Raw genomic sequence first — 21,702 nt, forward strand, 5'->3', positions numbered from 1 at the left:
TGGGAAGCAATGCATTTCTAAAGAAGTAGCTGGAACAAATGCCATAAGACTAATATGCCAAAGTATGACAGAGGAAAACTTTCATGTCAGTTAAAAATTCTTATCCTATCATAAAGCTAAGAGAGAGAGAGAAAACTTCTGCCTTGAAGCATTAGTTGAGTCTTATGACAGTGGAGGCATAGGTCTTGATGGATCTTCTAGGTGGATGGCAATTAATGAGTTAATGTTTTTGAAATTTGAAGGGGACCAAATGGATAACACTTGAGTTGTATAGATTATAAATAGAGTTTGGTGCAGAAGCATGCAACTGTCAAGTGTTCTATTGAAGGATATGGTGGGCCTTCATACTCTGTCTCCAATGTGTTAACTGAAAGACAAGGAACAGTGGGCAGTTCTTGAATATTGCATTGTATATCATATGCTCTTCTCACTGATTTGGTACTTTGAGACATGCTTCTACATTCCCCAAAGTATAAACAACCCAGTTCAGTTTTCCTAAACACAAAATGAAACTCTGTGCCTTTGAATATGCTCCACTTTTCTTTCTTTCTAGAAGACCCTTGCATATACTTCACTTGAAGGAAGCAGATTCCTTTATTCAGCTGTTAAACATGGCTTCCTTTGTAAAGCCTTCCTACATCTTTCTGAAGAACCTGCTGGCAGAGACAACCATTCACCTTTCTCATCTCAGGAACTAACATACTTTTGAAGGAAGTAGATGCTCAATAAATATATATTGATTTTTAATTGTCTTTCATTCTTTAGACCCATAACAATATTTATAGATCAATTCTGACAGTTCATTAGTTCATGTGGCTTTGGAAAGATTGTCCTGTACTCTCCATAGCACACAGAGATTGCCTTCCTGCTTTGTGGAATTAATTGAATATCTTTAACATGAATTGAGTAAACACATTTATGGCTACAATAATGCTTAATGCTGCACTGATTGATTATGGGCTTGGTGCAACCCACTTGGAGAGATATTTAATTTACTGCTTGATATAAAGAACAAATCTCTATTGTCATACTTATACCTAATGTAATGACTCAAAGGCTTTACAGAAAAATTCTGAAAATAGATAATTACAAAAGTTCCATAGCTGGGTGGTGATGGCGCACACCTTTAATCCCAGCACTTGGGAGGCAGAGCCAGGTGGATCTCTGTGAGTTCAAGGTCAGCCTGGTCTACAGAGCGATCCAGGACAGGCACCAAAGCTACATAGAGAAACCCTGTTTTGAAAAACCAAAAAAAAAAAAAAAAAAAAAAAAAAAAAAAAAAAGTTTCATGATTAAAATGCTAAGATCTTTTGCTAGTATAACTTTGTAATATCTTTCCATAAAAAATATTTCAGCTGCAAACATTGACATGTGATAATGAAGATCATGAAATTACATTTTAATACAAAATGTAACAATCCTTTTGAAAACTAGTTTGTTATTTCTGATAAAATCAAACTTCTATGACATAGCCTGGCAATCCACTCGATCATTTAATCAAAGAGTTATTTATCTGCTCTACAAAGTCTTGTCCAAGTGTGTTCAGGTGCTTTTTCTTATTGAGCCTCAAATTGAGAAGCAACCCTAATTGCTATCAACTGACAAAGTGATATTATGTAGTAAGAAAAAAAAATGAACTATTCATTTGTTTCTATAATTTGTTTCTGTAACCACTAGGGTACTGTCACTCAGGGCCTCAAGTGTCCTAGTCATAGATTTTCAGCCCTGAGTGACATCTCCAATTCCAAATTTACTAATCTGTACAGCACAGAATTTTTAGATAAAAAGACCGATGCAACATCCAAGAAACAAACAAACAAACAACAATAACAAAAACAACAACAAAAACCCAAATGTATCTCTGTTGATAAGGCAGCTGAACATGAAGGGTTGGGAGAAGTAGATGGGAATTTGCTGTATATATAAGTAGATGTATCTCTTCCACAAAATAGATGAACCCATTGTACTTTGCAAATTTGGTAGTTAAATGATAGTTGTGAAGCCTGAAAGTGCATCAGATTGTGTGACTTAATTGGTAAAGTTTATTACTTGTGAACCATACTTATATAAAACTGATTTTAAAAAATGTTCCAAGAATCATAAACATCAAATCAAAACAAACATTTATTTCCCAACATTAAAAGGAAAGACTTCTGGATATCAACAGGTAGTGTAACACATAAAACAAACAAGCAAGACAACAGGACAGAGCTCAGACTGGGAAACAGGGTTTTAAATTGTGCATGTAAGATATGTAGAATTTCACTTTGGAGAATAAATAGAGGTCTCCTGTGAATTCATAATGAAAAAAAGAGAATCTAAGTAGAAAAAAAAATACTTCAAGCATTTGAAATTTCTCCAAGAGAGGTAGCTCACACAGCTTCCTAATGTTTTGAAAGATGTTTGGTGGTGTTTGGGGTCATCAGTAAGAAAAGGAAACCACATTTTGATGAACTATGTGTGACAGTGGCAAAAGGTTGCAAGTGACTCTAACACGGTGACAATGGGCATCCTTAAACATTTCTGATAGGACTGTAAACCCATAAAACCTCTTTAGAAAGTAATATAGGTCTCTCTCTCTCTCTCTCTCTCTCTCTCTGTGTGTGTGTGTGTGTGTGTGTGTGTGTGAGAGAGAGAGAGAGAGAGAGAGAGAGAGAGAGAGAGAGAGAGAGAGAGAGAGAGAGAGAGAGAGACTCCACCCTCCTGGTCTTCTCCCACTTCTCCCTGACCCTCCATGCACTCTCCTCCCATGCTCTTTTTAATAGCTTACTGAGTTCAATTAGCGCTGTGAATGTGAGGCCACCCACCTATCAGGGGCCATGAAGAAAACTGACTATCCTTACCCAACAACCATGAAATGCCACTATCCCCTCACCTTCCCCTAGCCACACTGGAATACTGACCTGCTTCGTCTTGTACGGGTCTTGTGCATGCAACCACAGCTTCTGTGAGTTCATGTATGTCTTGGCATGTCTAGGCGATACTGCTTCTCAGCAGTGTTCCCAAAGCTCTGGCTCCTAGTCCTTCCATCGTTGCTTCTGCAATGTCCTCTGAGCCTTGGGAGGGAGAGGGTGTAATATAGGTGTTTCATAGAGGGCTGAACACACCACAGTCACTTATAGACCCTCCTAGACACATATTTGTTCTGCATCAGCTTGCTCAATAAGTGATCATGAAAACATGTGCATACATGTTGATGTCAATTTATTTGTAATAGAAAACCAACATCCAGCAAAAGGAACAAGCCCGGGTGATGATGACATCAAATGCTGGTGAAGCTGTGTCACAGTGGGAGCAGGTGTGCTGGAGGACTGTGTGACACCTTTACATCAGTTAAATGTGCCTGCACTGTGTGATCCAGTTACCATCATCCTTGGGCAAATGACTTGAAATGTAAGGTCCAGTAGATACCTGCACTTGAATGCTAATAGATGCTTACCTAAGTCATAAGTCTCCAATCTCAGAAGTAGCCCCATGTCTTTCAGCAGGTGAACAGATGAACTTTTTCATACCCAAACAGTGGGGGTAGGATTTAGCACTAAAGAAATGAACCTTAATCTGAGAGAATATGTGACGGAACCTCCAATGCACATTGCTAAATGAAAGAAGTCAGTCTGAAAATGACTACACCTTATGTGTTGCCAACTGCATGATATTCTAGAAAAGGTCAAATTGTGGGGACAATAAATAGGTCAGAGGTTGCTTGGAGCTAGTAGGGTGAACAGGAAGCATGTAAGAGGCTTGGGCAGTGGGGACTGGCCTATTGATGCCAGTGTTGGTGAGGTGTAAGTGACAGGGGCAGGGAAAACATGGGAGCACTCTCCACCCTCTTCTTAGTGTTACTGTGGAAATAAAACTACTATAGAAAATTAACCCATTTGGAACAAAAACTAAACAACCAACAGATATCTCTAAATATTCACTAGAGAGGAATTAGCATATATTTAAGTCACGCACATTGAAACCATAAGCATACATGTCAACAGTAATCAACTCAAAAGTCAACTCAGAGTGTATATAGACATATGCCTTGTTACACTATGTATGTCATGTTAATATATGTAAGATAATTCTATATAGGCAATTAGGATATGCATGTGTCAATATCTGAATAATATCTGAATACATAATGGTAAGCAGTAATTTCAGCAGAAATTACGGCATTTCTTCAGGATGGAATTAAATCAAGGCTGGCCACTTAGTTTGCTTCATTTCTGTATGAAAGGACTTGATCTTTAGCTGGCTGTTAGGACATAGATGCTGATTACAGAATTGTGTATGTGTATGCACATTTTAAAGATTACTTATGTGTATGTATAGATGAGTGCTGTGCCTGCAGGGGCTAGAAGAGGGCATCAGGTCCCCTGGAACTAGAGTTACAGGCGGTTGTGAGTTACCTGACAAGCATGCTGGGAACCAGACTCAGGTCCTCTGCAAGAGCAGCAAGTACTCTTAACTGCTGGACTGCCTCTCCAGCTCCAGAATTTGTATATATTTTATTTTGGAAGTACTCCATTCAAAAGAGGCTATGGACAATAGTGCTTGATTTGCAGCTGGATATTTTTTTTTAATGAGAAGCATTCAAACAATGAATCTAGGAAGCTCCAATATAATATATATGTATATATGTATATATATTGCAGTATTAGATTTACATTTTTGAGGTTGCACCTTCAAAGCCTCCAGAAGAAATTGCTTTACAATTTTGTTGCAATTCCAAGCTTAGTGTTGAGGTAAGGGAGCCGACTTGATGAAAAGAAATAGAACCAAGAGGAGCTGAGGAGATTTGCACTAGAGCCTACCCTGCAGCACAGAGTCCTAGCCGGCTGCAGTTGAGCTCACTCTCTGCTACTAGAAACTAAAGTTTACTCTAGTATTTTACCTAAAAGCCCCAATTTGCCCAAAGCTCACGACCAAGTCTGTGTTCCATAGTTGATATGAGAAACTGAAACAGAACCTTTCTTCAATTGTCTCTCACACATTCAACATAGCACTTTACAAAGCAAGTGATGGAGGCCTATCTCAGTACCTCTGACATTTCCCCAGTGACACCAATAAAGAAAGCATCCTATGGTTTAACTTAGATTTTACACCCTTTACTTTGAGATGGCCTCAGATCATGAGAGCTCAGTCTCACAGGATGCGATGTCAGATGCCAGGGTCCAGCAGCAGGGCTGACATCTGAGGGTTACCCAGGCTCTTTTCATAAGCTAGAATGACTCAGAAATCAGATAGTGTCTTCACTGATATTTTCAAAATTAATTTTTGGTTTTTTTATTCTTTGGTGTTTTCATGTATGTATGTAATGAATTTTAGTTGTTTTCACCCCCATGACCTCTCATCTCCCTCTTTCTCCCACTGAAACTCTTCTTCCCCACAAATCCTTATCCTTCATGTCACAGGCACATACATTGCTATTGTCTGGGAACAGTTATTCAAAACATGAGCCTGTGAGGGGCCCTTCACAGTCGAACCATAGTAGTTGACAACATAGTATTGTGACTTAATGTTATGGTCAAAGAATGCGGAAAGGGTATTTAGTAACTTCACAACTCTGGGAATTCTGACTGTGGGCACAATGACTCTGAGAGAGTGGAAGTGACCCAAGACAAGCCTTACTATATTTCAGCATCTACTCTCCTGTCAGTTCATGTAGTGGTGATCAGTGCCCTTGATACATACAGACTGATCTTCTCATTACAGAGTGAGCCAATCACATCCTTCACAGGTTACCCACACATTACCTTGGTGGATCCAGGCTTAGGAAATAATACAAAGCCATTAGAGTGGAAGAACTGAATCCAAGCTTATCAGAGCCATCAATACTAGAAGGAGGATGCCTTCAGTTAAAATTTCAGCACTTGCTGGGTGTGGTGGCACACACCTTTAATCCAAGCTCTAGGGAGGTAGAGACAAGTGGATTTCTGAGCTTGAGGCCATTCTAGTCTACATAGTAAGTTTCGGGTAGCTAGGACTATATATAGAGATCCTGCTTCAAAAATCAAAACAAAACAACAACAATAATAAAACAGACAAACAAAAATGAACCATTTAAAAAATTCTAGCTTCTCATATATTTTATTCTTCTTTTAAATGATTTATTTTATTTTTAAAAGTGTGTGTGTGTGTGTGTGTGTGTGTGTGTGTGTGTGTGTGTGCGCGCATATGAGTGCAGTTGCCTGTGGAGTCCAGGACATTAGATCTCCCTGTGGCTGGAATTCTAGGGGGTTGTAAGATGCTCAGCAGTGCTGGAAACTGAATACAGATCCTCTGCAAGAGTTGTACTCACTCTTAACCTCTGAACCATCTCTCTAGTCTCATCTGTTTGTCTGCCTCTCTGCTTTCTTCCTTCTTTTCATTCTTCCTTCCTTCCTTTCTTTTGGATCTATGTGGAATTATCTCTGTAATTATATCAAGGGTTTGAGAAAATAAGATTCTGACAGGTTTTACATATTCTCATCTGAAAACAAGTAAGAAAGGAATGAGATTTTATCAGTAAACTAGCAATTCCTGCCCAGTTTATCCTTTCCTTGGTTGGTCTGAATGATATTTGGTTACATAACATCCATTGTGTAAGTGATCCAAGGATTTCTGCTGGTGAGTGGCAATTCCACACTTGGAGTATGTCTGATTTTGATGTATAACAACAAAAATCTCATCTGCCTTAGCAGGCATCTGTTAAGAGCAAGCTCCTATGTGAACTATGTTAACAGATGTCAAGTACTCAGAACAGTCACAGGCAGAGAAAGCAGAAGCTTGGTGATGGTATTTGTACTAGCTGGTTTTATGTCAACTTGACACAATCTAGAGTCATCAGAGAGGAAGGAGCCTCAATTAAGAAAATGCCTCCATAACATAGTCGGACATTTATCAGGACTATTGACTCTCAATAATGACAGGGAGACTTACTATTAATTATGAAAGCTCAACCAATTGATTAGGTTTGTTTCTAACTAGCTCTTATAACTTAAATTAACCAATATCTTTTAATATACTTTCTGCCTCATGGCTTTACTACCTCATCTCCATGGTGCCCATCCTGTTTGCTCTGCATCTGGTTGGTGAGCCTGCCTTCTTCTTCCCAGTGTTCTCTCTGTCTTGAAAATCCTGACTAGCTATTGGTCACTTAGCTTTTTTTTTTTTTTTTAAATTAAATTAACATGTCACTGTGACATATCTTCACACAGTGTAAAGGAATATTTCACAACATTTCCCTTTTTTTGTCTAAAGAAAAAGGAAAGGTTTTAACTCTAACATAATAAAACTGTAAACAATAAGAACAATTATCAAGAATTACATTTATAATGTCCAGTCCATTTGTATTTGGCATATTTAGAGAAAACATTCCATTACCTATCCTCTCTTGATGAGTCCAAAATTTTATACCTAAACTATTTTTTAATCATAACTTGTATTACCATCTTAAAACTACCTTTTAAAATCTCAAAACATCTTCTTAGATAAACAATTTAAGCTTTTATATTTCTCAACCTTATAAACTTTATATCTGTTATGTAAGTTTCTTTTCTGAATTTTATAATAATAAAAACTGTAAAACTGTAACCATCTAGTCATCAACCCCATCAAAGACCCGAGAAGTATATATAATATTACCTGAGTAAAGAGTAAGTGCAAAGTAACCAACTTCCAAAACTAAGAAATGACAGAGACAGCTGGCTGCCTGGACAGTTACCTCAGGGTTCCTTTGTAACATTGGGGCATCCATCTTTTGCCTACAGGCCTAGAGTATCTGAGAGACTTCACTGTGAAGCAGGGATTTTTGAAAGACTATACTACTCTGTTTTGCCAAAGTTTGGCAGTCACTTTCTTTTGTGTCTTGCTTATCCAGTTTGCACAGCACACTGTCAGCAGACAAGGCAAGGGCAGTTTCCTGTCCAAATGGCTAGTTTTGCCACAAAGAAAACAGACTCCGTATGGAGATTCTTTGATGCCCAGTATCCTTTTATGAAGTAAATTGGTGTTGTCAGGAGCAGAGGTGTGACACTGTCATGAAAAACCTTATGTTATCATAGCATTTTAAATGCCTCATTCTGTATGTCTTTGAAGTCTTTGAAGATCATCTATCTAAAATATATCTCTTTATGACCCTGAAATATACCTGACTATAAGTTTGATTGTTGTAGATGACTAGCTACTAACCTGTATTCTTTATTATTCTAAATAGCTTTTAAGTACTAAAACTTTACATTTTTAAATGAGCTGCATAGGTACAATACCTTAAAAAAGAAATAGAAATATGTAATATAGTATAACAAAAATAACCTTCAACTTGTATCAATATACAAAATTTCATACTAATATAAAATATTTGAGACAAGTAGTTGTTCAAAAGTAGACTCAACAATCTATCCTTTTATCCCATCATTTCTATACTATATCCCCCCCTTTACTCTTCAGAAAGAGGTCCCTGAATCTAATCTCCTTTGTTCAGTTTTTTCCTCACCATTGCCAGTAACAACTTGTAACCAACCCCACCCTAAACAATGACAAATATCCATGACCCACTGAATAACCAAAGACCACCTTCCCCTTCTCTTGGGATTGTGGGAATCCTGTTCTCTAGACTGCTTCCTACTCTCTTGGGGTGATGATGTTCTTGGGGGACCATGAGAAAATCAGGATAATGGTCAAGTCCTGGCTAGAATAGTCTATGAGGCTAGACCATCTCAGCCAACAGCTTTGAAACTGTTCTGGATGCAGAACTCTGTGGAAACTATAACAGAGGCATTCTAAGAAACTGGATCACCTGGGGTACCTGTTTTCACTGGTGTCTGGTCTCCTTCTTCTGAAAATACACAAACTTTCAAAGGTAACATACATATCTGTATTAACACAACTATGGACTGTGCCTTGTACATAAGCCAGCCAAAGATGATTTTTTGTTTGATGTTTGAACAGGTAAAATATATCTCACTTGTCATGTGTGTGTGTGTGTGTGTGTGTGTGTGTGTGTGTGTGTGTGTGTGTGTTTAATGTTTATTTCTTTATGTTTGTTGTGGTATTTTCAGGGGATTTCCCCCAATCAAATCTGATCCTCTTTAACCTTGAGCAAATCCACAGCCTTTTGTTTTCTATGGAAAAAAAAGCATAACCTCTCTCCCAACTCAACACATTTTTCATTCTAAACTTCTATTCTGAAGCCAAGACATCCCTAAAGTATATAGCTGTTTTAATTCAGCTGCCCTTTCCACAGTCCGATTTCTCTCAGCATTCTCTCTTTATTTGTTCTCTGTTTATTAGCATTTAAAAATTCAAAATTAACAAAGCACCATATAAGATCCAGTTACTCTGTGTGTTTTCCATCTTTATGTGACTTATCCTTTTTATATTATTTGATTTTCTCTGTAAAGACTATCTTATTATTTATAAACTGTTTTTTTTTCAGTGATTGTCTATACTCATTTTCTTTTCTTTTTTTAAGTCCACACACATTTTTTAAACGCACTGTAACCTGTTTAGAGGTTTTCTCCATCTGGATCTGTCTTTACTGAGTACCTGAGTTCTGTGACAGCGTGAGACACACCTAAACTTCCGTGTCAGCTGCCGGCATGGGCATGGTTCAGCTTAGCATATGGCCCTGGCAGCTGGCTCCAGCCTGCAGGTAGCAGCCAGTAGAGGTGCCTCTGTATATCACTGAGCACCAACCCATCTGAGAGAATGCAGGACTAAGAAACTATATCGGCTCCTTGTCCAGAACGTTTCTTAGCTTTCTCAGGCCCTATGTTTGAATATTCGAGCCCCCACAGTGGTCACCATTTGTAGGCAGATTTTTTTTAATCAGGACCATAAGCTCCCTAATAATGACAAGGAGACTTATTATTAATTATGGAAGCTCAGTCAATGGCTTAGGCTTCTTTCTAACTAGCTCTTATAACTTAAAATAACTCATATCTTTTAATCTACTTTCAGCCTCACGGCTTTATTACATCATCTTCATAGTGCCCATCCTGCTTGCTCTGCATCTGGCTGGTAACCCTTCCTTCTTCTTCCCAGCATTCTCTCTGCCTCAAAAATTTTACCTAGCTATTGGCTGTTTAGCTTTTTTATAAACCAATCACAGTGATGTATCTTCATACAGTGTAAAGGAATATTCCACAACACCATAAGATTGAGCTGTAGGCAATTTCTTAATTAGTGATCAACGGGAGAGGGCCCAGCCCATTATGGGTGGTGCCATCCCTGGTCTGGTGGTCCTGGACCCTATAAGAAAGCAAGCTGAGCAAGTCAGGGAGCAGGCCAAATAAACAGCATCCCTCCATGGCCTTTGCATCAGCTCCTGCCTCCAGGTTCTTGCCCTGCTTGAGTTCCTGTCCTGACTTCCTTTGATGATGAACAGTGATGTGGAAGTATAAGCCAAATAAACCCTTTCCTCCCCAACTTGCTTTTTGGTCATGGTGTTTCGTTACAACAGTAGAAACCCTAAGACAATATTACCATTATCTACCAGGATACTCTTAAAGTTCTAGTCAGATCTGCTCAAAAGCCCACAGCTCATGAGAGTCTATGGAGAAACCACATTGAATACTGCATTAGTAAAGAACACATAAAAAGAAGTCGAAGAGCTGCTGTTTCCCCTACCTCTACCCTTTTACCACTGTACTACAAGGAGTCAGAACTTGACAGCAGTTAGGTCTGGCATGGCCTTGGCCCCAGATGTTCAACTCTCCTGGGAAGCTGTACGTGAGTTTATGATCTTAATTACATCTATTGCCTATGATCTATGCCTCACAATAGAGGCTGTTGCACTTGTGAGGTTATCAGGGTCTGTGAGACACTATAGGATGCAGGACAAGAGCCAGGGATTTAGCTAAAAGGATTGGAGTGTTATATAACACGTACCATCCTTGAGAAAGTATTTCAGTCCCTCTTTGGGACTTCTGTTGGTAGGAGATAGAATATGAAGTCCTATGGAAAATTTAACATGAACTGGCTGAAATCATGCTAGGAAATTGTTTTTGTTTCAGCTCCTCTGTCTCCCTTCCTCTCTTCCTCCCATTTCCTCTCCTTCTGTCCTCCCTGCCTCTTCCCACATCCCCCCTTTCCCTTTCAGTCCCTCCTCCCTCCCTCCTCCCCTTCTCTTTCCCTTCTCCTCTTTTTTCATTTACTTAACTTTTCTTTCTTTTTCCTTTCCTTTTCCTTTTTTTTTTTTTTTTTTTTGGCTGTCTACCAGATTTCCACGAGTGTCTGAACCAGATCACAGTGTTCTACTGCAAATATAATTTTCAGTTCTTTTGAGAGATGGCACACAGCTTAATAGCTCAAATTCCATTCAGAGGGATGATCAATCAGCAAAAAGATGTGTTTCAATGTGCATTTTTTGAAGGCCAGTTGCTCTCATAGGTCTTGGTTTGGCAGCTCTAAAAGCCAGCATTACTTATGTGTCAGGGGAGGCTTTACCCTCTCCTGGAAGCATGTGGATGCTTCAACATTACAAAGGAAGTCAAACAAAAGCTCCCCACTTCTCAGGCAGCTCTACTGTTCTAGGGGTCACCTGTGCTATGAAAAGGTATTATTAGTTGATTGAGTATGTGTCATCTCCACAGGAGCAGTGTGAGCTCATTAGTGTTGAAGGTGTATGAAACTGGAAAGGGCTCAGCAGCAGAATGCTTAAGGGTGATCCTGATGCTGTTGTCCTGGGGCAGAGATGCAGGTGGTTCATCCAGTTGCTAGCACATCACCTGGGCTTTGTCTCTGTCGCCTGGTACTGGGTTATGAAGGAATTGATGCTAGCTTCTCCAGGAAATGAGGGTAAGCTAACAGGCATTTTTTCAGGCCCAGAAGTGTGCTTGATTTTTCTTTCATCAACCACAACCACAAACTGGGGTATAATATGGATGAAATGAATATCACTTGGGCTTAGCTTGGGGAAATCAGATGGATAGTTACTGTAATGGAGGATATTACTAGCTGTCTTTTAAAAATTTTCAGTTTGCTTGTGTATGGGTATAAATGGCTCACATGCAGAGGTCAGAGGACAACTTGCTGGAGTTGGTTCTCTCCTTCAACTGTGTGTGTCCCAGGCATTGAACTAAGATTGCTAGGCTTGGTGGAAAGTTCCTTTATCCACTGAGCCATCTCACTTGCCCTGATATTAACTTTCTTTTGTATCACTGAAGCTTGTAGTTTCTTATATTGTCACTCCCATCTGTCATTGCTATGGTACAGAAAATCCCATTTTTTTCTAGAACTTCTGAAATAGAATCCTTTCATGTTACTTCTACTAATTTTTTTTCTAACTATGCCTGGTGATATCTTAGTCATCAGACTCACAGTCTCTGGTTTCTTCACCCTATTTGACCTCACTGTTGAATTTGCTCCTTTGAAAATGGGGTGTGTCTCTTTTCCTGTGATTGTCTACCTGCCTATTGCCTTTTCTTGCTTCTTCTTCCTTGTGTGTGTATGTCTGTATGCACATGCACATCTGTGGAGCTCAGAGGCTGAGGACAGTTGTTTTCCTCAGTTATCTGCTTCAGGATTTCCTCACTCTTCCTGGAGCTCAGCAATGCAGTTGACCTAGCTGCTCAGCAAGTTCCAGGGATCCTCTGGTCTCTACCTGCCCTTGAGTTAGCATCACTTAATGTGCTGGCATCTCAGCATGGGAGGCAGTCACATCTCCTCTTGGACCAGACCAGGCATTGCTTTGTCATATCTGATATTGTCCCATGAAGAATTGGCTTATTCCAAATCCTAGAGTGTCCTCAACATAATGCATTACCACCTTCCTCAAATTACCACCTTCTTTGATCCTCAGTGCAGTCGATAGTGGCTCCATCTTAGCAACATTTTAGCTGTCAAATTCTGGCTCAGTGCCTAGTTTCTCTATTACCTTCTCTGTCCTATTGCTTGTCATTCTGCTTTCCTTTTCCTTTAATACTGTGCCTCAGAGTTTCAGTGCATGAATCTTTGGCGTGTTGGTGGGGGACTCCATTTAAACTTTGTCTAAGTCATAGCAGTAGACATATTCTAAATTTAGAGCATTCTTGTGGCTTTGTCAAGACCCTGTGTCCAACTCCTCCCTTCAATGTCTGATGTATTAAAGTGAATGGAAGTCAAGTGATGAGTTTTCATGTATTGATGCATCTTGTCTACAATGAAAACCTTACGTTACTTAGTGGATCAAGTCAAACAGCTTTTTGCTATTTGCTTTTAAGCATCATGAAAGTAAGAATAACCTATGTTAGAAGAGTCTTGCTGGTTAGATTCTTCCAAAGGCACATGGTCTGTGTTAGTCACCTCGGTGCTCTGACTGAGCCTGATGGGCAAATGAGAAATACAAAAGCTTAAGCTTAGGTGCATGCAAATATTTAACTTACTGGCTATTTTTAAAATATATTTATTTCTCATCAATGTTGTTGTGAATGATATTTTGTACCCAGTTCCATATTGTAGTAGTAGTATAAAAATTGAATTTTGTGGTTCTTGAGAGATGGCTCAGTGGTTTAGAGTGCTTGTTGCTCTTCCAGAGAACCAGAGTTCAGTTCGTAGAATCCATGTCGGACAACTCACAAATGCTAGTAACTCCAGCTGTGAGGCATCTGGAGCCCTTTTCTGGCCTCTAAGGGCACCTGTACACATGAGGTACCTACAGATCTACACATATACACGTAATGAAAGTTGAATTTTGTGTGTTGCTCTTGGTTTTCTTTGTTAGGAGTATTAGATTCATGTGTGTGTGTTACCTGGGCCTCTAACTATACATGATTATATGTAAATTCAGTTTCCTTTATTTTCTGATATATCTATCTTTATCTTGTCTCTCTTTTCTTTTTTTATTTAATTGTATAATTTTCAGGACATAATTAATCATCTTAGAACCCATTTGTCTCTGAATGATACTTATAGAGTATCATTTTCCAGCCTTCTCAGAGTTGATTTTCATGTACATATATTTTATAAATATATTTTTATACATATGTCTCTTTGTGGCTTTCAGTCTATGGGATGTGTCTTGTAGGGGGTGCAGAGTTAGATCATGTTTTTTAAAAATCCTATTTGAAAAAAAAATCCTCTGCATTTTGGTTAGTGTTTTTAGAATAAGCATATTTAATGTAAATATCGATATTTTTGTCATTTGTCATTATTTTTATTTAAAAAATTTCCTTTTCTTTATGTGTGTGCACAAGCATGCATGTGTATGCATTCAGTGCCCACAAAGTCCAGAAGAGGGTGTTGGATTCCCTTGAGCTGGAGTTACAGGTAGATATGGGCTGACTTGTAGACGAATTTCTAAACAGTCTTATTAAATAAGAAACACAGAGCCAAATACAGAGGTGCAAGCCGTAGAGATTGGAGCAATAGCCACCAACTAACCTTAGCTTACCACCTCGCTGTAGCTTCCCAAGAGAACCTCTTCTTGTCTAACCTGTGCCTTTATTGCCTTCCTGTTCTGCCTTCTCATTGGCTCTAAGCCCAGCCACATCACTTCCTCATCACTGCCTGTCTATACAGATCTCTAGGTCTCTATGGTTGGTACTGGGATTAAAGGCATATGTCACCACACTTGGCTGTGTCCTTGAACACCCAGAGACTTTGCCTACCATGTGATCAGATTAAAGGCATGTGCTACCACCGCCTGACTTCTGTTTATGGTTGACTATGACCTCTGATCTCCAGACAAACTTTATTTGTTAACATACAAATAAAATATCACATTTCAGCACAAATAAAATATCATCACACTGACTGATCTGGGTGTTGGGAACCAAACTCAGGTCCTCTACTAGAGCAGCAATCACTTTAACTGAGGAACCATTATTTTTCCCAGTCCCTTGTCATTATTTTTATATGCTGGTACATGTATCAAACTTAATTTTTTTTAAGTGAGCCCATATGACTTACTGACTCCTCCCTCTCTCCCTCTTCCTGTCTTCTTTCTCCTCCTACCCTCTCTCTGATCTTTTCCTCTCTCCTCTTCTCTGCATATACTCCTTTTCCTACCCTTTCTCTGTACAGAGTATGAAATAATGGGCCACAGCTCTGTGTGGAAGATCATATTACAGATGGCCCCATGTGTATGTGTTTATGTGTATTTGTTAATGATATCATAGCCAAGCCACTCTTTCCCAGCTTTATTCTCTGTTTTGGTGCTGGGGCATGAACCAACCATGAGGCAGGAGTTGTCCCACTGAAGAACATCAGCCTTGTTTTCCATTGTCAAGCTATATCTGTAAGAGAATAATAACTGCTTTCAAGTGCTTTCCCACTAGGTCCAAGTCACAGGTTAGTTTTCCTGATCATTTTATCACTGCAGTATAGATTACACATTGTGATTTTCCTGTCTATGCCAAAATTTTGAGATAGAGCTGTACATTTTAGAAAATATAGCCATCCTAAGTTCAGATACTTCCCTGTTGAAGGCTGCTCTTGCTAGATTTTTATATGCAGCTTTCAGTGTTAAGTAAATTTCCTGGATTAAACTTTTAATTTGTGGACATTAATGTCCCTGGTCAAAGTTTGAAAGGTTCCTTTTATTTTAAGAAGGATTTCCTAGGTGAGTCCTTGTTTATACATAGCTTAGCATTCAGCACCGATGGTGCAGAGAGTATGTGTCCTCTTAAGAAGGAAGGAATCCACTCCTGTAAGTGAACCGCCTGTGTATGGGTAGGATACAAGTGTGACAACTGCTAGTTGTCTTTAAGGCTGTAGGCCATCTGTGTGTCTTACATGTGTGATTTCAGTGAGGATCTTTGGAGTCAGCCCCATGGCACATGGGGCCTCTCTACACTTGTCACTGTCACACCATGCCTACTGTGGCAACTCCTGCCCCTGTGGGCAGGGGCAGGGGCAGCCAATGCCAGGAAGGAACAATACAGGTTGTTCAGCAGTGATCTAAGCCATGGATGGTCCCACATCCTTAAGTGGATTCACATGGCTCTGAAAGTGTTGGGTATTTATTTGTCCATTTATTGTCATTTTTATTCAGTTTTCTGTTTTAGACAGTGGATATACTAGCCTTCTCCCTCAGCCGTAGGAAGAAATTCCCCATAAATTTTTCTTTAATGTATCTTCAGTTGACCTTTAAAAATATTTACAAATATATATATATATATATATTCTATACATACATGATCCACATATACACACATGTGTATAATTGTGGATCATATTCATCATGTATCTGTCTCCTAGAATTATCTTCCTAAAATATCTCTTTGAAAAGATTTATTTTAATTATGTATATGAATGTTTTTTTCTGCACATATGTATGTGTACCATGTGTGTACCCAGTGCACTTGAAGATCAGATCCCTTGGAATTGGAGTTACTGATGGTTGTGAGCCACCACATGGGTGCTGGGAATTGAACCTGGGTCCTCTGTGAGAACAAGTGCTCTTAAATCATGAGCTACCATTTATGTTACCCATTGACCTGTTCTGAGCCCACTTACATGTTAGATGAGGTGAAATATTTGTTTAACCAAACTCTACTTCAGATCGATAGATTCAACTTCAGGTTTTTAGTCTATGAGATTTAACATGACCCCAGTGTTGTCCATATCTCTCAAAGTTAGTCAAAGAAAATCAAGTGTTCATAGTTACAATTTTAATTCCATATAACAGGTGGAACCTCTAAGCTAACCTGTCTGCCCTGTCTTGTTTACACTGTAATTCCATTTTGTATCCCTCCCATCAAGATTCTTCACCCAGAAAGCATTGCCCCTTCTACCGCAACGGTGACTCTCGTGGGTATCCAGCTAACTCTGCAGCATGACTGAGCACAAAAGATGGCTCTTTCCATGCCTGATACCCTTGTTACTGTCTGTTCTTTCTCAGAGGGCCCATCCCAGGACATGAGCTTCTAAAATGGCTCTGGTTTCAGATCCAAAGTTGAGGCAGTATACCTATGAATGGGTTCTGTCTGAATCTCCTTTTCACAAAATTCCTGGGAGACATCCTTACCAATCCATAATTGTCTCAGGACTTACCATCAAGCTTGTTCATGATTCATGGTTTGTTGGGATGTTTATCAGGCAGAGCCGAGGTCTCTCTGGTCCTAATGTTCAATGCCTTCTGTGCCCTGTGTTATGTTCCTTTTCTTATCTCTATATTACTGTGACAAGGCCAGATGCTTGCTACATATGCAGTCATTAAAAATCTGGCCTTTGAGCAGCATGTGAAGTTGCCTTGTAGTCAATTAAGCTGTTTGAATGACAGCCTTGGGCCTAACACTTTCATTCATTATTGTCTCCTTTCCATTTGTATACTCATTTCTTTATGTCTTTACTCCAACCGTTCTAAAGTCTGAGACTTCAGTTCTATAACTATAACTAACTTTAATATTTTCTTTGTTTATTTTTATGTACAGGTGTACATGTGTGCATGTGTGTGGGTGTGACCCATGGCATGGGTGTAGTGGTCAGAGAGCAGCTTTGGGAATTAGTTCTCTCCTTCTACCATAGGGGTCATGTTGATCGAACTCAGGTCATCCAGCTTAGTGGGAAGAACCTTTACCTGCTGAGCCATCTCACTAACCCTATAACTTTTTAGTAATATATATCTTCATCTTGAACCCCTTCTCAGAGCTTCATGATAATATGAATGTAAATTACTGGAAATTATGGGTTTTAAATGCAGTAAGCATGTGGATCATACCTAGAGTCTGAATGGTTGGTGTATAGTCCTCCTATTTGAGATCATAAATAATAGGGAGGGGATGGAGAAATAGCTTGGTGGTTGGTGGTTAATAGTACACACCACTCTTGTAGGACATGAGTTTGGTTCCCATGCAGGTGGATTGGGCCACAGCTGCTCATAACTCCAGCTGCAGGGTATCTGATGCTGTCCTCTGGCTTCTAAGGGCAACTGCACACACATAATATATGCTCACACAGATATACACATAAGTAAAAAACCTTCTAAAAATCAGTACTGCTTCACATTTAATAGGGTAGAAATCAACCTGCTTGCAGTGGATTGGCCTTGACAATGTTAGAAGCAAGGGATACCTGGGTATTCCCATATGCTACTTTAGAGACCTGATGTATTACTCTTTTTTTGTTTTATAGGACAGGGTCTCATGTAGTGCAGGATGACCTTGAACTCATTAAATAGCTGAGGATGACCTTGAATTTCCAATCATCTTCCTCCACTACCCCAGTGCTGAGATTATAGGATTGCACTACCTCACTTGGTTTTTGCTTCCGAATGAACCTAGTGAACCCAGGACTTTGTACATGCTAGGCAAGGACTTTCCCAACTGAGCCACGTCCTCATCCCCTGTGCAAATTACCTTAAGGCTCCTTTGTAGTAGGAGCAGCTGCTTCTCTGGTTTCATGTGTGTGTGTTGCCCTTTACAGTTTCATGGATGCTAGTCATTACTCCCACTCAAGATGCATTCGAACAGAGTTGACATGATACAGTATCACTGTGTTGATATTAAAGAGAGAGTAGCATGTGGGAATGTCTTTGACAAACACTAGCATACTTCCAGTTTTGCATGGGCACAGTTGGTCTTTGGTATTTTAAAAAGTAGTCTTAAAAAGTAGCTTGCTCTACTCATGTACTATTACATTTGAAAGATGCTTTATGGATTGTGAATTATGGATTCAAGTATGGTTTTTCAGCACCATGAAGTCCTTGGGTGTTGTGTTCTAAAAGATGGATTTTGGAAAGTGGAAACCCTTTGAACCCCCACTAATTCACTAGAGATTTTCATAATTAAGAACTAAATTGGCACAGCTGTGGCCTTTGAGGTAGTAATGGCCTGCTAATCTTCCCTCATTTAAACCTGCTAATGCCTTTCTCCTACCTGGACCCTGTTGTGGTTCAGAATGCCAAGATCAATGCCTCCAGCTTTTCTGAACAATCTCAATGCCTGGGGATACCCAGGTTTACTGGCTTCATTAATTAGCAGACATTTACCCTTGTCTTTCAAAGAGGTGACATGACACTCTTTGACACAGAAATGTGTTGATATATTTTGTCTCCCAATATATTGTGCACTCTAATAAAGTTTATCTGAGGATCAGAGGAAAAAGCCAGCCACTATATTAAACATAGAAGTTAGGCAATGGTAGCATATGCCTTTAATTCTAGCATTCAGGAGGCAGAGATCCATCAGGATCTCTGTGAGTTCAAGGCCACACTGGGAACAGAGCCAGGCATGGTGGCACACACCTTAAGTTCCAACACTAGTTAACCATAAAGGTCTGGAAGTCTGTACAGATAGACAGGAAGTGATGTAGCTGGCCGGAGAGAGCAAATGAGATGGCAGGGACAGAAAGGCATATTGGCGTGGGCATACAGGAAGTAGGTCTCTTTGGAGGATGAGGGCTGGTAAGGTGAGGTTGGCTGTGGCTTGTCCTATTCCTCCGATCTCTTGGTTTTAACCCCAATATCTGGCTCCAGGTTTTGTATTAATAAGATTGTTTAGCAATTCGTCTTACACAGGAACAATCTTTGCTTTGCAAAGGTGATCATATTAACTTCTGGGGCAAAGAGGGAAGGAGGGAAAAAGAATAGGACAAAGAGGGGCTGGGACAAAGTGGCTCAGTATTTGCTCTGCAAGTGTGAAGGACTGAGTTCAGATGCTAAAACCCAGGTGCTGTGGCATGTGTGTGAGGGCCTGAGACAGTGGATCACCAGAGCTCACTGGCCAGCAGTCTAGTACTAATTTGTGAGTTCCAGGTTTAAGGAGAGATATTGTCTCAAAAAAAAAATAATGTGGAAAGTGATGGAGAAAGACATCCAATGGATATCAGCCTCTGGCTCCATGTGTACACACACACACACACACACACACACACACACACACACACACACACTAACATATACACTTACCTACACAATTAAAAAAATAAACTTAAAAAATACCTGGAAGATGAACATCCATAGAAAAGTGAAAACCTTGAAACAGTTTTTCCAGGCTGGCACTGTGGTAGGGTAGTATGAGTGAGGTTTTGAAGCCATGTAGAAAGGAAAACAGGAGCTGGGATTTTTGTGTATTCTGGCTCATATTTCCCTCCCACAGTGTGTAGGAAAGGTCATTGGTCATGAGACCAGAGTTATAGTGTCACTGAGAGAACAAATAAGCATCAGGACGATGGTTTTCACCAGCTGGTGAGTAAAATCTTGCAGGGTCCGGGTGTCCAGTCAGTACATTGGCAGCCGCAACTCTATTGTGCTACTTTACATCCCTCTAATGCAAGGAGGAGCTGACCAACCGTGGTCATGGTACTTTGCCAGAAGCTGCTCAGCAGATGGGTGGCCAAGCCCTGATGATCTTGCCTCAGCCACAGGCCATCTGCTCCATCTGAAAGTGTGCTGTGGGTACCTTCCTATGTCTCGGCCAACCCGCCGCTTCTCTCTTCATTTGCACCTCAGAAATTCTGAGCTTTCATGCAAATGTGGGCTTTTCTTAAATTGGAGAGATAAAATTATATTTTATTGGCATTTCTTTTCAGCTTAGAAGACAGATTTTTAAAGAAACTTGAGTCTCGGTGATTCTTTGGAGTAGGAGTGTTCTTCAGCCCATAGATCGGAAGCCCAAGCACTTTTCCATATGGCTTTTGGCTGATCACCTATCAGAACTGAATTCTGAGTCCCTTCTTTTCTCTTTGCTATCAAGCTATCAAGATTGAAAACAGCATTCATTTTTAAAACAAATTTTGTTTGAGTTGCTTCCATGTTGCCCTGGAGGTCGCTTGAAGCACACTGAAAAGAGGTGTAAAAGTTAAACTAACTTCTTTGCCTTCTTGACGGGAACCCAGGATTCCTAACAGAAAACCCAAGTGAGAGGAAACCACTGCCTGAGCTAAACCCCTCTCCATCTCTGTATACATTTGTTTAGCTTTCTGGAAACAGATGAAGTTACATGCATGTAAGTAAAAATAAAATGAGAAAACACAGCACACACTTACATGCAGACAGCAGCCAAATCTCTGTGTCCTAAATTGGAGGCAAAATATGAATCCAGCTACAGGAATATAAATGTTTATCTTATACAAAAGAAAAAGCCTGTGTCAATGAATGTTTTATATCAATTCATTTTTCAGTTTGCTTAACTCCGGTATTAATTTGAAGCAAGTGTTATTTCTCTGTCTTTGTAATATTTCTGTAATCGTCAGGCTGCTTGTTAGGTTAGAAATGAATCATTGAGAGCTGGAGAGCCTGGGTTCTAAAACCAGCTGTAAACATTTTGTGATTCCGCGGCTTTGGAAAAGTAGCTTAACTTCTCTTTTGTCTTGTCAAAATCACTGTTAATATAGGAACCCTGGCCATGGGACATCGCCAGTTACAAAGCTCCAAGTGTCATGTGTCTGAGTAGATGCTCCACGAGGAACAGATACTGTTTTCAGTCAGTTCAAAGTGTCTTAGATGGGGTTGGGGGGTAGCTGTCATCTGCTGGAGTGGGGGTGAGGGATAGCTGTCATCTGCTGGAGTGGGGGTCGGGGTAGTTGTCATCTCCTAAAGTGGGGGCTGGGGAGGTGCCTTTCATCTGCTGGAGCTTGCTGTGCAGAGGACCTGAGTTCTATCCCCTGGAACCCATGTGAAAATGAGCCAGACGTGGTGGTACACACTTGTCATCCCAGTGCTGGGGAGGCAGAGACAGGAGGATCCGTGGGGCTCACACTCAGCCAGCTTAAACTACTTGGAGAACTGCAGGCCAAAGAGAGACCTTGTCTCAATAAAGAAAAGGGGTGTATGTGTGGGAGGGGGCACTTGAGAGATAGCTCAGCAGGTAA

General features: G+C 40.0%; 1 protein-coding gene across 1 annotated transcript in view; it reads left to right on the plus strand.

Annotated features, from left to right (window-relative positions):
* The window catches only part of Ryr2 (ryanodine receptor 2), a 593,927-nt gene that overhangs the window by 191,035 nt on the left and 381,190 nt on the right, over positions 1–21,702 (plus strand).

Source organism: Peromyscus leucopus, chromosome 5 (genome assembly GCF_004664715.2).
Source record: "Peromyscus leucopus breed LL Stock chromosome 5, UCI_PerLeu_2.1, whole genome shotgun sequence".
NCBI classification, from domain to species: Eukaryota; Metazoa; Chordata; class Mammalia; order Rodentia; family Cricetidae; genus Peromyscus; species Peromyscus leucopus.